This window comes from Chrysoperla carnea, chromosome 4 (genome assembly GCF_905475395.1).
Source record: "Chrysoperla carnea chromosome 4, inChrCarn1.1, whole genome shotgun sequence".
Taxonomy (NCBI): domain Eukaryota; kingdom Metazoa; phylum Arthropoda; class Insecta; order Neuroptera; family Chrysopidae; genus Chrysoperla; species Chrysoperla carnea.
Genome location: NC_058340.1, coordinates 4,880,029 through 4,894,771, shown reverse-complemented (window position 1 = coordinate 4,894,771; position 14,743 = coordinate 4,880,029).

Sequence of the window (14,743 nt, the reverse complement as noted above, 5' to 3'; positions counted from 1 at the left end):
AGCTAATTTTATTATCTTTACTTTATTTTAGAGCTAATTTTATTGAATTAGAGTTAAAAAAAATACGATTTTGTAGGTAATCTCATTAAAAATATAAGTTTGTATAGGCTCAAGTTTTTTTTTTTTTTTGTTTTTTTTTTGTGTGTGAGTGTTTTATTCTTTTCACCCACACAATTACTAGGAAAGTATTTATTAAAAATACTCTATATTTAGATAGTATAAGTGTTAGATAATGGATTGAATTAATATTATATCGATGATGATTAATAAAAGATAAGATTTGTTTATATTCATTAAAAATTAAAATATTTATTTGACGACGCAATGTCTAACACATAATCAAATTTAAATGACATTTATTTATCATTGATATCAAAGATCATATATTGTTTAAATAAATAAATATATATAGATTAAAAAAATTACAAAAGAAAAGTTAAGTAAATAATAATAGTTGTGCAATATACTTTAATCCCTGAATATTAAGTGGGGATTTATAAATATAAAAATTTTTTTTAAAATATTAATTTTAATTGCGAGTAAAAATTAAAATATACCTAGACTTTGAGGCCATGAGTAATATTCCACAGTTCCTTAGGTGTTGTAATAGAAAGTAACTAACAAGTTTTAACATGCGTGACTTAGACACTGTGAAGTACACAGCTATCATAATATTAGGTTTGTTAACCTCATCTCATCTGCTATCTTATCAAATTTCGGCAATTAGGGTTGGGCTTCACTTCGCATAGATCCTTGCGGTTAATTCTAGTCTCTTCCTACAAATCCGATTCTGATGAAAGTACGGCGTTTTGCAAATGATGATGAGCTATAATGAATGTATCCGAAGTACGAAATGCCAAATTTGATGGAATCCAAATTGAGCCCGTATTAAAAAGCTAATAAATCAAGTTTTAGCCTACCAACCCCTACTTAAGTTCTCACCAAGGTTAATTAACCAAGTCTTTTCTTGTAAGTCTTTTCCCAAGCTTTGGGTAAGGTTAATGAAGAAATTTTGATGTTTGTCCCTACTACAGTTTTTAGCTGTTATAATAGCAGAAATAATGGCCATGTGAGTAAAACTGTCCAGCTTACAGACAACACATCTTTTGGTTGAAACTCAGTTCAAGTAAAATCATTTATTAAATATACACTACCTATTAAATACAAATCTAAATATATGAGCAGTAATGATTCAGTATTTCCTCAAACAGCACCTTAAAATGTCAAATTAATAAAGTGGTCGAAATGGCAACTGGAACTAACTTTCACCTGCTTGTTATTTTCTGTATGGGTATTTATACACTCAGATGGTCGAAGCTAAGGTGAAAAAAAGCTGCTCTCTGAATCGTCATGCAGGCCATTTTAATAAGACCGGAAGAACTTTATCGGTGAACTATTGAGGCTAATAAATGACTTTTAAATAGCCTAAAGGATCCAGACCAAATAAAGAATTTCTATTTTATTCAGTAGCATGAATTTCATTAAGGTAATTTTTTGATTGGACACTTACTTATAAAACTTACTTATGAAACACCCTGTATATTATGCGAAACTGAATTAAATGGAATGGCTTTAAATTGGTTCAAGTCATGGAACTTTCTGTAAATTGGATGTGTGGTATATATAAATGACTAATTCATTCAATCGACGTGTGTAATTAGTTTTAATGGATGTATTGTGAAATGTCTGTCATAACACCATATATATATATTCAATCCTCAATACTACACAATATACAATACTCTTAAGGAAGTATGAGCGCCAGGGCTCATACTTCTTTAACTGTAACATATGCATATATTCAATTTTGATGGTAAATTATGTTATAACTTCACAATATAAAACAAAACTTAAGTATAAAATTTTTCGATATCTGACTGAAGTTATTTTCAAAATATCGAAAATTAAAAATTTTGTTTAATTATTTAGCTTTCGATATTTCGAAAAGCAAGGCGGCTATCGAAAAATTTTATTCTTTTTCTTTCCGTCTACATTCATGAAGTTATAACAAAATTCATCATCAAAGTTGAAAATAAGGTACAAATAATTTCTCCCTAAGTCTAAAATGGCCTTGGCGCTCGTACTACCTTAACTAGTACTGGAGCCCACGTACATGTGGATGTGTGTATGTATGGATGTATGTCGTATGTTTATGCTTTATGCTGCATTTATATAATATGGAGTAAGCAACCATCCAACGTAGAATGTTCTTGGAGTTTAGCATAATACACATGTACTCAACATGGTACATAATATCAAATGAAATGCTTGTGAGAGCTGCTTATTATTATGATTACTATTCAAATACTGGTTGCCATACCTCATTTCTGTTTTTTCTCCAAAACTGACGTAAATTGGATTGCTAAAAATAACAAGTAAAATTTATAAAATTTAAAAAACGCCGATAAATTTTTTCAGGTACGGAACCCTAAACTCGCACTTGATACCCTAAACCCTAAGCTCGCACTTGTATCTAGGAGCACTATCCATTAATTTACCTTTTTCCTTAGAGTCTTCTCCAAACTGAACCGATTTTGAGTATTATCGTCTATTTTTTAGTTGTTTCGGGTACGGAATCCTAAAGCCGCAATTGAGACATAGCTAAGAACACTCCCCATTAAATGACCTTTCAAACGAAACAAAAAAATCCAAATCGGTTCGCCTTTTTAGGCGTTACGATGCCATAACATCCCTCTTTTCGGGATTTATTAATTTAAAAAAGGCATACTTCTGGTTTAGTAGTCAACCCAATATGTGAGTACATTACGTTTTATTTTATTAGGACAATTATTATTACATAACAAAACAATTGCATTGTATTTGTACTTACTTTAAATGATCTCTATTTTCTTTAACTTCTGATAACTTTTTTATCACAGTAAATTTTTTTTAATTCATCAAATTCAAAATTTTGACAAAAAAAACATATTAACAGTTATAAAAAAAAGTTTGCAATTTTTTTGGTTTAAACTCCCAACCCGCAAACAAATATGTTTCGATAAGGAACATAGTTCCATTATTAATAAGGAAATTAATAATAAGATATGTCGGCTTGTCTCTTTTAAAATTATATTTAACTATAAAGCTGGAGCTTTTCTAATGATTATAGGAGCTGGTGTAATACGCAGCTTAATTAGTTTTTTAAAAGGAAATTTCTGTTACAGATTATTTTGAAAGGTTCCAACCATAGACTAATAAGTAATTAGATTTGTTTCTGAAAAGAGAGGTATCTATTCAGTATTACTTATATATGAAATCTTTTACATAAAAATTAAGTAATAAACCTTATAACAAATACTTGGGCCATTTTCGTAGAAATAACACGATTTTCGATGGCAAGGCCATCCTGTCGTTTGAAGTACACACATTACGTTTTAGGTATGTATGCACATATACATGTATAATATACGTTTTTCACCACTCTTCACATTAACGTAAAAGACGCGGTTTAGCAATGGTAATAACATCGTAGACGGCAATAATAATAGATAACGGTGCGAATGGAGCAAAACAGTCGTGAAGCTTGGTGCTAGGATGGTGGTGGTGCTGGCTGCTGGAGGTGTTGGTTTTAAGTAGGTGTATATATTCTATATATGATACTTGGTGATGATACATACATATAGTTGTTATTTTGTATTGGTTTGAGGGTTTTGTCAAATAAATGAACGACATAAGAATGGATTCTATGAGTGTAAGTACAGAAGGTTTTTACAGACTTTAGATATGGAAATAATATATTTGAATAGAGGATAATTCTGATGTCAAATTGGCCATATTAACCATAAAAATTTAAAACTAGACTTGATACCATGACAAAATTTGAAATTGAAATTAAAATTGACTAAAAGACGAAGAAGTTATAAGCAATCAAAGATTGCATTCAAAGGTTGGCCATCTCTTTTTAGAAAAACAAAGTTTTATATGTAATCTTAATGGCGATACCCACGTATGATGTCACTGGGTGGAAATCTCACTCATTGTTTAATTGGAAATTTTAAACGTTCATATATTGCATACTAGTAAAAATTTATTTAAAAAAAACTTTACTTTTCTATTCGTGAAGTGAGAATTCTTCATCTGATTTGGAAAAATTTAGTCCGATCTCCTATTAGGTATAATGGAAGTCCGATCATAAGTCGTTACGTTCTGTACGATCTCACAAAGCCATAAAATGGCATTTATAATCGATTCAATCCATGTCATATGAATGAAAAAAAACTCACCGACTTGATAGAAATGAAGTAATATTTTAAAGAATTGGAGTAATCTTCGAATTCTATAAAAGAAGAAACAAACAGACTTACTGATCAAAGCATAGCTAAAAACGCTGGGTCTAGAAGCATGACATTTTGTACACACGGTCCTGAAATACTGTAGGCAAAAGAGTTAATATAAGTTTCCAGTTCGTTTTTTCAAGGGTTAATTAGGATACTAATAGCTTTTTTAAGAAAATATACTTTGGAAATAATCTTTGGAGTGTAGGAACGTTGTTTCAAGTACGATTTTAGGGATACGAACCCGAAAAATTTGTCGGGAGTTTTTTAACTTTTGTAAATTTCACTTGTAGATATGTTGTGTCGACTACTTGCTAACAAAGGAATCGATAACTGATGGCGATTATTCAAAACTATACATAAAGATGTAGAAATCTTTAATCTATTCGCTCCGTGCGTGAGTTTCGTTTCCATGGTAACGATACACTACTTTAATTATAGAATTGTATGGATGCATATATAATTGTATGGATTGCATTTAAGACTTACATTTAAAATTTAATATTCTTGTCTCACAAATTTAAATAAATAATTATGATAATTTACAATTGAAAAATAATATTTGTGCAATTTGATTTCTTATTTTCACAATTTTTAATGCATTAAGTTGAATTTATGCCCCCTTTAACTCCAAAATTTTTCACTTAAAGCGCTGGCATCAATTTTATTGTCCTTACCATGACTACGCACACAACGAATTTATATATTAACTAATTTGCAGTGCTTTTGCATACATACCTTCAACATTTTCCATTTTCCCTATAAAACAATATACTTACATTTGAACAGTATACATATCGCAAACACTTTTGAATATGTATATCTTTTCTTGAATGCGTTCCTTATTATTCATATTGTTGTTAAAATGGCGCCCTGAGGTCCTATTCCACACCATACTACTACTCTTGTTAAATAAATAAACAAGAAAATGTTTCAAATCAATATTTTAATATAATAATATACATATTTGTATCGTAACTATAATAATATTGTTTTGAATTGAAATGTAATGCATTTAAAATGTTCAAAAGAAGCCTTCTTTGCAAAAACTTTCTTGGGGTACTATTTATTTTAAGAATGTTTATAAAGGCATTTCATTTAACATGATAGAGCTTTAAACTTAAATTAAACAAGTAATTTAAATAAATTTTTTAGAGTTGATTTTTAAAATTTAAAACATCTGTCATATATACATAGTCTGTGGTTTCGTTCATATATTTTGTGAATTTTGATTTTGAAATTACCAATAAAATTTGTTAGAGTTATTTTAGATATTTGATTTGAAAAAATTTAATTATTCATTTCAAAAATGAATTACTAATAACAAACAAAAAGTATTTGTGATAATTTTTTTTTTATTTACATAAAATCGATAATAAATAGTCGAATAAACTCTACACATATTATTATAAACTTTGCCTAAAAATTATGTTATTTTTTCCTTATAAAGTTTATACTTTTTATTTTACTTCCTGATAAAAAAACTTTTGTTCAAAAAAAAAAAGAACACGAATATAATGGAAAAAAACTAAAACATCTCCATTATTTATTCAAAAAAATGTTTTTTTTACTTCTATATACATGTTATTGTAGTAAGTAATTATTATTTGCATCAAGCATTTTTTTTTCCTACGTATTATATACATCAAGTCGGTTCGATTTCCACCGCCGCAACAAAATTAATGTACTTAATAGATGTGGTGGGCTGGTGTTGTACAGGGTATATGCATGAAGGAGGTGCACTTGAAATTAATTCGATAACAGGATATTTTTCCTGTTTTAAATCATAGAAAATCATTTAAACTATCGCTTTATCATATTTTGTTTTTAATTTCTCTACTAATATCGTTGACGCATGAACGTCCTTAAACTATTATTTATTTTAATTATTTAATTCTAACAATTAGTCTGTATATAGAGGTTACATGACGATCATACCAGATTTTTTTTGTAATGTTATAAATTTATAATATACAAAAGCTTCGGTGGTTTCAATTTAATCGTTGTATAAGGTTTTGACATTATTATTACAGTTTTAAGTAAACAATATAAATATATATATATATATATATATATATATATATATATATATATATATATATATATATAGATATATACGATAGGATACTTAGTATCCATACTATTATTACTCTAAATGCTAACAAAATTGTATAAATTTTTACCCTACATATATTTTTTTATTTATTTAAATTGTTCCCTAATCTAATGCTACATTAAACATTAATTCCCCAATTCTGCATCTTAGAAAAATGAACACACATACACACAAAATACAATAAAGAAAACAAAAATAAGAAAATCAAACAAAATGTTTGTGTATAGACTTATAAAATGTTAATTATTTAAAAGATGTTGGAATCTAAAATAGGGATATGTAAATTGATTTACGAAATTGATTTAGGTGATGGGCAAAACCCATTATTATGTTTTAAACAAAATTAATTAATTTTAATCAAAAATACTGAAGGTAAAATTTAAAAACATTTTGTAATACACAAATAAAAATTTTTATTACATAGAAATAAGAACATAGTATCTTGTCGTGTACCCTTAAAATCGAAAATGATGTATGCATCCTAGCATGTATGTGCATTTCTTTTTGTATTGCGAACGAGTAAACAGTAAAAAAAACTTGGTGGTATTCATTGTAATGCATGTACGTATATCATGGGTAATTTGCCAATAATTTTTGACTGCAGTGTTGGAAAAGAACTACCTTAAACTAGAATCGAGATGAAGTTTAATTGAACAGCTGTTTTTCTTATAAGAAAGGACTTTAATTTTCAAAAACAAGATTTTATCGAACTTAAGGATAATTGGAAATGGAGTTTAGTGAAAACTTCTAACTTCTTAAAATTTTTACATTTTTTTTTATTTTGAATACGTTTTTAAAGTGAATTATTTGACATAAAAAAAGAGTAGATAGAATTATTTTTTATTTGTTTATAAAATTTCTAAAATATTAAATTTATTTTTTTTATATTAAATAAAACTGAATGGGTATCAAGATCAAGGTTATACAAAATATGGTATACGATGCACCATAAAACCTAATCTAAACCAATAAGAATCCGTATATTTTGTATATCTATCTACATATTATTTATAAAACAAACTTCTATTTTATTTTTTTTTAATATTATAATTTAATATCAAAAAATAATATAATATAATATAAGCAAGGAATTATCATTTATTTTTATAACTGGAAACTTAATTCAAACTTTAATGGATAATAAAAATACGATTCTTTACGTATTTTTTTTTTTTTAATAATATTTACATTTTATTTTTATTACTATGAATATATAATAGTAAATAAGTGTGTATACGTTTTTATACCATGCATATATGTAATATGCAAGGTATACTAAGTTTAGTCCCAAGTTTGTAATGCTTAAAAATATTGATGCCACGCACAAAATTTTGCTATAGGTGTTCATAGAATCACCTAATTAATCCATTTCCGGTTATCCGTCCGTCCGTCCGTCAGTCTGTGGACACGATAACTGAAAAACGAAAAAAGATATCGAGCTGAAATTTTTACAGCGTACTCAGGACGTAAAAAGTGAGGTCGAGTTCGTAAATGAGCATCATAGGTCAATTGGGTCTTGGGTCCGTAGGATCCATCTTGTAAGCCGTTAGAGATAGAATAAAAGTTTAAATGTAAAAAATGTTCCTTATCAAAAAATAAACAACTTTTGCTTGAAACATTTTTTCGTAAACATCACTGTTTACCCGTGAGAGCGCCAATTAGGCGAAAATTTTATAGTATGTACCATACTTGAACATCAGTTATGTATGTGTCACATGTTTGTATGTGTTATGTAATAAAGAAATCAACACTGATTATGCATGGTATTTCAACAATTAATTCAGGCAATTGTTTGTTTTCACTTGTTTATATGACGAATAGAGAATAGAATGGAGCATTTTACTATTATAGTAGCAAGTCGGTAGTCTATTTATAGATTATTTTTCTATCACGATCTACTTTTATATATGAGGAAATATAAAAATTGTGTGAATTAGCTGTAAAATATTTATAACTGCTGGTTTGTTTTTATTACTTTGAATACATCATACTTATACAGAATGGACATCCAAAAACCAATCTTAGAATACAACCAATCTAAGAATAAACAAGTGAAAACAAACAATTGACTTAGTTAATTGTTGAAATACCATGCATAAATAGTGTTGATTACTCTATCACATTGCACATACATATACAATTTATATAATACATACTATACAATTAACGCCTAATTTGCAACCTCACGGGTAAACAGTGATGTTTACGAAAAATGTTTCAAACAAAAGTTGTTTATTTTTTTATAAGGAACATTTTTTACATTTAAACTTTTGTTCTATCTTTAACAGTTTACAAAATGGGTCCAATGGACCCATAGGTCAAGACCCAATTGACCTATGTTGCTCATTTACGAACTCGACCTAACTTTTTACGTCCTGAGTACGCTGTAAAAATTTCAGCTTGATATCTTTTTTCGTTTTTGAGTTATCGTGTCCACAGACGGACGGACGGACGGACAACCGGAAATGGACTAATTAGGTGATTTTATGAACACCTATACCAAAATTTTGTTGGTAGCATCAATATTTTTAAGCGTTACAAACTTGGGACTAAACTTAGTATACCTTGCATATTACATATATGCATGGTATAAAAACAATTGTTTATGTTAAGAGCACCAAGGCATTTTAGAATTAAGGTTGAACTTATTTGTACCTTTTTTCAATTTTGATTTTTGAAAATGAATTTTGTTATAACTTAATGAATGTTCAAATTTTGGATATTATATCTGACTCTGGGCTGTTACAACAATTGTTACGATACCACAGTTTTTAAATCAGTTTCGACATTTTCGATATTAAGTGGAACAACTTAAAGTCCGGCCACCGATGTAAAATGTCTAACAGAGAGATGTACTTTTGCAAAATATTTTATTTGCATATTTACAATTATTTTCTGAAGGCAACCAACCTGTATCGAGCATTTCAACACATCGCATCGTAATACTGCTTTTATTTAGTGAATTAACCATTATAAGCATAACGGTGATAAAAGTTTTGTTTTTTTTATTTAAAGAAATGTTAAGACTACTCATTTCTATCCCGTCAGCACTCACGTTACGAACGTTTTCAGGCTCGATTTAAAACATAAATAACTTTTATTTTTCAAATGGTACATGTGGTTGAAACTGTTTCTATCTTCATATAACTTTATCTACTTTCTATAAAAATCCCTGCTTCAGTTTTTCAAACCGATAGCTAAAATATGGCGTTATCTTACTCATTTGAAAACAATTTCGAAAAATTTCGCAGATGTAAACGTAAAAAAGTTTGAAGGTCTTGCCAAGTATGTATAAATAATAAAATCATAAACGTTTTAATTATACCATGTATATATGTAATATATATCAAGGTATACTAAATTGAGTCCCAAGTTAGTAACGCTTGAAAATATTAATACTACGAACAAATTTTTGATATTGGTGTTTACAAAATAACTTAATTAGTCCTTCCGGTTGTCCGACTGTCTGTCCGTCTGTCCGTTCATCTATCCGTCTTTAAATGCGATAACTCAAAAACGAAATAGATATCAAGCTGAAATTGTTATAGGTAAAAAGCGAGGCCCAATTCGTAAATGAGCAACATAGGTGAGTTGGGTCTTGGGTCCGTAGGAGCCTTCTTCCAAAGCGTTAGAGATACAACCAAAGTTTAAAAATATCAAATGTTATTTCTACAAAAACAAACAACTTTTGTTTGAAACACTTTTTCGTAAATATCACTGTTTACCTGTGAGGGGTCAAATTTTTCGCAAATCATATAATACGTGTTATATGGGAATGTCAGTTATATATGTGTGACATGTATGTATGCGTAGTTTAGTATCTTTTATTCCGGCTTCAAAAATGCTTACCAAAACTAAATTTTGAAAATTAGAAAGAAATAAGCAAAAAAATCTAAAAGTCGTCTATAACTACGCTAAAAATATAAGAAGGAAGTATTCCTAACGGAGAATTAGTTTCAGTTCCAATAAATAAATTATATTATATATTGTATATATTTTTGGATCTTTGGTCTGACATTTGGGTATTATATTTCAGTTTCCCGACTTGAAAATAATACTAAGAAAATACTAAAACACACATATTCAGAAAACACATATTCAGTAAAAAAGCAAGTAAAAAAGTGAAGAAAAACAAAACAAAAGACTTTAAAAATCAAAGTACGATTGGTGTGAACACATTTAGTGTTGTATTCCGAACACGTATACATTGTTCAACTACACAACAAATTGAGTGTAAAAAACTTGGCAAATCACTTACACGAAAGTTTATTAAATTTTATTCATGTGAAATCAATATAAGCTTGAATAACTTAACTCTTCAATCACTTTATACATAAGTTCTCTCGAATAATATAAAATATGTTTTAACTCTTAACTTACAAAAAAAGTTTAAAACCGAAAAAAGTGAACCCCCAATAAAACTATAATCGTCGTTTAGGTTTGAGCCATACTTTTTAAGTATAAATGATAGTACCTGAATGACCAAGCTTTGTTTGATATGTTTTGAGTTAAAAAGGCACAAATTTTATCACTAATATAAGAACCGTTTAAAATATCCACTCAAATACCAATTTGAATGTCCCGGTAATGTACTTTATTTCGTTAACTACGATATACGCCGAGAGATGTCAGAAAGAGTCATATTTTGCAGCTTAAGTTTCAGTTTTCTCTGAAAGCACGGATAAAACGACGTTGCATACCAAATTTCATAAAAATCGTTGAAAATCCAAAAAATCATTTCAATATCAATAAAGATTTTCAATTTTTGTTCATTAAAAGATATTTTTAATTACTCGTGACACTAAACTGATAAATTTTACATGTCATCTGGATTTCCGTTGGTATTTTTCTCCACAAATTTTATACCCGATTCGTTTTCTTACGAATTATCAGAGTCATGTTTTCCGTTTATATGAATAATCACAATGTATCAAAAAATAGTTGTTTAATCTCTTTAAATTTTTGTTAAATCAAAATTTTAAAATGAAAAAAAAAAAAAAAAAACTCTAACAAAAAGAAAACTGACTTCCAAAAAAAATTAATATGCACTATAAAGTAAAAAAATATCGATAATATAAAGTAATTACAATTATTATTTTTTTTTTGGAGTCGGTGTCTGCCAAGGATCCATCTGTGACAGAACAGTTTGCTACATGAACTTGGTTGACACCGACTCCATAAATAATTGTATCTACATTATATTATCGTTATTTTTTTTACTTTTAAGTGCATATTAATATTTTTTGGAATAGTTTTTGTTTTTGAAGTCGGTTTTATTTTTGTTAAAAGTTTTTTTATTTTGTTACTTTTAGTGAATCTGAAGTACACTTACTAATTTGTCACTAAAAAAAGAATCATCAAAATCGGTTGGCATGATATGTAGTTATTCGTCTATTTATCCTCAATACCAATTTCAGACTTATATGATTTGCTCATGGATACCATTATCAGAACTAAACGAAATTGAAATGGGACCACACGAGAAGCACCAGCTTTCAAATAAAAAAGAATCATCAAAATCGGTTCACCCTGTCGAAAGTTTTAAGGTAACAAGCATAAAACAATACAATTAAGAACCTTCTCTTTTTTTTTTAGGTCGGTTAAAAAGAAAAACCCTTATGATAACATATTCTATTAAAAATTTTGCTTAAAAACTAAGTACCAAATATTATTTCCCATAAAAAAGTATATTATTTAGAATATAATTGCAGTGAAACAATTTCTTTTTCTCCATAAAGGTAATAACAACAGTTTATTATTTTCTGTAGAATATAAATAATAAAATAAAGTTCTAACACATACCTGTAAGTTTTTTCTTTTTACAATCTGCATTATTTTAAGTAAATTGAACATTATCTTTAGTACCAATATAACATAAACGTTTTTGTACATTTTTTTATGCTCTATAGCTATATATAAATAAAATAAATCGACATTATCATTGATTCTAACAAAATAACATGTAAGAAGAAACAATCTACAAAAATATAAGTTTTTATACCATGTATATGAAATATATCAAGGTATACTAAGTTTAGTCCCAAGTTTGAAACGCTTAAAAATATTGATATTATGAACAAAATTTTGGTATAGGTGTTCATAAAATCACTTAATTAGTCTGTCGTCTGTCTGTGGTATGGACATAGAAAGTGAGGTCTAGTTCATAAATGAGCAACATGGGTGAATTGAGTCTTGGAAACTCAAGGTTTACTGCGTTTGCGCAATTAAGTCCGGGTTTCTTTTTTAATTGAAGAACAAGGTCTGTGCTTTATTTCTCAGTATTTAATGTTAATGTCTCTATTCATATAATTAAATATTTGTGATTCATATTTGCGGTTAAAAAAGTTAACTTTTTTTCATAAAATTTATCAAACTCAAAGCTCTTTGTTTATATGCCCCATTTTGCTCGGTAAAACGTTTTGTAGCTGGGCAAAGTTAAAGTATTCTATATCATGTTTCTAAAAAACAATTTTAATTTCGAACTTACGCCTTTTCTTTTAAGACTAAAATAAGGATAGAAATTAAAATATCTTAAGTCAAAAAAAAGAGCAAGCAGTTTTCCGGTGAAAATTTGTAACTTATATTTCCAAAAATACCTTAAATGGACATAATAGCAAGCATTTATAAGAAATTATGACTAAAACTTTTTTTATTATTGCCAAATAAAAGGTATTTTTACATCTAAACTAAATAGTCTTTTGAATCAATTTTGAACATAAAATGAACATAAAATTCCTCTCATTGTATTTTGTCCGGAAATTTGGTGTAAATACTCCACTGTCCAGCGTTTTAATATTTGAAAAAACGAAATTGAATCTTACGTAAGAAGAGGAGGGTTTCTTCCACCCTCTACGGGATGCTCACGTGGAGGGAGGAGGAGGTCAAAAATAGTCAAAATTATGCTAACATAATTAATGAATGGCCCCTAAGAGAAAGAGTCTATAAATTCGCAGGACAAAGTTTCAGGCACCAACGTTTAAACAAACAACTTTGATTACTAGTTTTATTTCGTACAGATAAATTTAAATACATCATCAATCATCTAACAACAAATGTAAGTAGAACACATGTAGGTATCTAATATTTATTTATTTCAAAAGGTTTTATTAAATAAATTTATAATAATATCACATACACAATAGTACTCCACATCCAGACCTCTTTAAGCCCATAACATATAATAAATGTATTAATATTTATTAATTTTAAATGATCGTTTACTTTCAAAAACATAACGTAACATAATCTCACTATGATGACATTCAATCCTATTATTCAATAAAATAATATTCTTATGTAAATTTACTCATAAAAATTAATATATATAAAAAATTGTAATACCTCCATCTGGTAGATGACTGTTATTTGACCATCGTTAAAATCATTAGATTCAAATAATTTATAAATCATTATTAGTGACCATATTTGCCAAACTACTGGTAGAACTAAAACTTATCGCTTTGATTCTGATGATAATACAAAAATATGACGATAATACTTAAAGAAAATTCAACAAACGAAATTTACAAAATTTAAAAATTCCCCGACAATTTTTTCGGGTACGAAACACATAGCGGTCAAACTTATAACTACACTCTTTGCTTTAGCTCGGGGGTTAAAAATTGATTAATTACTTTTGTCGTTATGATGGTAGTGTTGTAAGAAAAATCTTTAAACTGTGGAAGCGTTGAACTCTACTCAGAAAAAACTTTTAAATAAAAACTTGTTGAGTGAATTTGCTGCTTGAAAAAAAAAATCGCTTAGTCTTTATGAGAATATCTTAAGCATGTTCCTTCATCAACCAGTTTGTAAATTTTAAATAATTTTAAATTATTAGAAAGTTGAAAAGTTTTTCGATATTTATTTTATACTAATCGATATTATTTTTGAGAAATATCGATTTTAATATTTCATTTAGTCGCATGTTAAAATTTTCTATTTATTCGTCTACTAACAAGTCTCATGAAGGCACGTCCTTGTATGCATTTTCTATAAAGCCCTTTATAAGCAGGTAAATTTTTCGTGTTTAACATGTAAAGTGCGTTTTTAATTTTGCGTTTTTAATCTGTAATATGTAATAACTTATGCATTTTTAAACGTATACTTTATTATGTAACAAGGCTAATTTTCTTAAGAATAATTTGGAAAACTAATATTCCTTCGCTAAAAGCATGATAAATATTTTCCTATAAAAAAATTACAAGCAGCACCCCAGTTGCAGTTTTTCCCTAAAATACATTTACAGTGATGAAATGAATGGTATTTGTAAGCTATTTCTTTGAAAATTTATTTTCTCTAAATCTCTAGGTATTAATTTTTCAAAAACTTATATTAGGTATATATAGAAAAATTT